The sequence below is a fragment of the Bidens hawaiensis genome, unplaced genomic scaffold (genome assembly GCF_021521415.1).
Source record: "Bidens hawaiensis isolate Kalapana, Puna unplaced genomic scaffold, B.hawaiensis_p1.1 tig00044222_1, whole genome shotgun sequence".
Taxonomy (NCBI): domain Eukaryota; kingdom Viridiplantae; phylum Streptophyta; class Magnoliopsida; order Asterales; family Asteraceae; genus Bidens; species Bidens hawaiensis.
The window spans coordinates 44521-47063 of NW_027497855.1; the positions used below are offsets into that span (position 1 = coordinate 44521).

The 2543-nt window shown below is 43.6% G+C and overlaps 1 non-coding gene across 1 annotated transcript; it reads left to right on the forward strand.

Annotated features, from left to right (window-relative positions):
• The first annotated feature begins 200 nt into the window (after window positions 1-200).
• TRNAL-AAG (transfer RNA leucine (anticodon AAG)) lies at window positions 201-280 on the forward strand. Its single transcript has one exon. It is a non-coding gene; the product is annotated as a tRNA-Leu (tRNA).
• The last annotated feature ends 2263 nt before the right edge of the window (window positions 281-2543 follow it).

Genomic DNA, 2543 nt, shown 5'->3' on the forward strand with positions numbered 1-2543 from the left:
ATACGACACCCACATATTACGTGATATACTAGAAACACTTGATTCGTTCGAGCTGAGATATTAAATGAAGGAACTTAAGTTGTATATTTAGAAATTGATAGTTCAAGCCCGGTTTAACATTATACTCCGTATAAAACAAATATATAACAAAACAACTTTAAATCGTTTAACATATTAAACCTGAAAACAAATAGCATAATGTTGAGATGGCTGAGTTGGTTTAAGGCGCCAGATTAAGGTTCTGGTTCGATAGGGCGTGGGTTCAATCCCACTCTCAACATTAACATTTTTTCTTTTTTTTTAACTTGGGAGCCTGTGGGCTTGGTCCAGTACAGTTTCTAGGTCTTTCTTTTGGGCCGTATTTAACGAGTCAACATAGCAATTAGAGCCCTCAAATAGTCGACCCGCGGGTACGACTTGATATTGGGTTTCTTCCTGAACATGTACCAAGAACTGGACACTACCCGAAACCCGGAAAAAATCGGAAAACCTGGTCAAATACCCGACTATTCCCGAAACCGGTTCGGGTAATTAGAGGTGCACAAAATACTAGGTTCTCGGTCGGGTACGACTTGGAATTGGGTGTCTCCCCGAAATCGGACCCGACCCTACCCGAAACCTGAAAAAAAAACTGGAAAACCCGGTCAAATACCAGACTATGCCCAAAACTAATTCAGCCCGAAATCGGTTCCTACTTTGTTATGGTTCTTATAAATACCCCGGCGTATGCACCTCTATCACACATTAAAAGGGTTATACTATAATACTTGACATGAGATGGATAATATATGTTGTTTAATGTAATTTTTAAATTATTTAGAGTTTTGAAGCTCTAATGCGATATGAGTGTAACACGACACTTCTTAGTCGGGTCCATTGTGGTGTCATAGAAGTTATATGAGCTTGGATCCACAATGTTCATCACAAATGCTTTAATCAACATGGGCAGATCTATATTTGTGAGTGTGGGTTCACGGGAACCACTGAGTTTCGGATTTTATATAAAACTCCTATATAAAAGATGAGAGTAAACCCACGTATAAATTGTGAGTGAACTCATCCTTACAATAGAGCCTTTGTCTAGTGGTAAAACCCTACTATCTAAACAAAGAACCTGGGTTCAATTCTCACACAAAGTAGTTTTTTTTAGTGATTTTAACTCTTTTTAAGAGCGTATGCCGTACATATCCTATTTTGTGTGATATTCTTACCTGTGATTGTATAATAACTATAGTGAAAAAAAAGGTATTTTAAAATACCTTATTGAAGAGGTAGGTCCCAGCAAAGTCCAGTTGGACCCGCAAGACACACCTTGAAAAGGTACGTCTGCGCAAAGACCAACTGGTTCCGCAGGACCCACCATGCTCAGAGAGATGAAGACCTTACGCGCAGTAAGCCAGCTGTTCCCGCAGGAAAGCCTCCCTTGGTACAGTACCCTACCTGTTCTCGCAGCTGTGGGTACATACCAAGAAGGAAGGCTACCCGCACTAACGGTAAGGCTACACGCATAAGGCACTAACTCTTACACTTCAGCAATGTCACCTGAGGAAGGAATGAGCAAGGCGGGAATACTCCCGCCCAAATGAGCCAGTCCGTACGCTTCTGGAAGATCTTTTGTACTATACCTGCTAAGGTATGGACAAAATAGACAAGATCTGACCCAAGCAGCCCATGAACCAATCACAGGGTGACAGCTCACCGACAACAGTACGAGGAGGAGCACGCTCTAATACAAAATGTCACTATCAGCCGCTGCCTACCCACCAACTCCCATCGTGGCACGTACACAGCCCATGGTTGGTGAAAAAGGAATATTATACAGCTGGCCATGTCACTATCAGCCGCTGCCTACTCACCAACTTCCATCGTGGCACGTGCGTAGCCTGTAGTTGGTGGAAAAGGAATATTATACAGCTGGCCGTACCTGCTTGGAAACCTACCTTCGGCTATAAATACTCCAACACCTTGGAACGGTATGATCATCTTATATCATCTGATCTTATCTTCTCTAGATATTTCTCTCAATATACACTTATATTCAGAGCAATCTAGTCTGATTCTCACGCCGGAGGGTGGTCACAAGGAGGAACCCCCCCCCTTCTCAGTGACGAGCTCACGGTGTCTGTTTTGCAGGTCAAGAAGAATAACCATCTTTGTCGGACCTAACCCTCGTGGGAAACATCTACTTAACCCCAAGATTATCCGTAATCTGCCGGGGCCATTTAGTGTTTCTTCATTGGCGCCATCCGTGCATTAAGCTAGAGCTTAATCTTCCTTTTTCTCAGTTTTTTCAAACTTCTAGAAAGATGGTTAACGTTACTCCGATGCCAAAGCCACCGGGTAACCAAGAAACTCCGGTAACCACAACCCCAGCCACTGGGAGGAACACCAGCGAGTATACGAATGTTACGAACACTACCCCGGTTACCCAAGCCGGGGCAAGTGCAGTAAACAATCTTCCCCTGAGATTCATCGATACCCAGGCGGAAAAACAGACGAGGCTCCCCCGCCAAACATTAGACCAAGTTAAAGCTTGGGCGGAA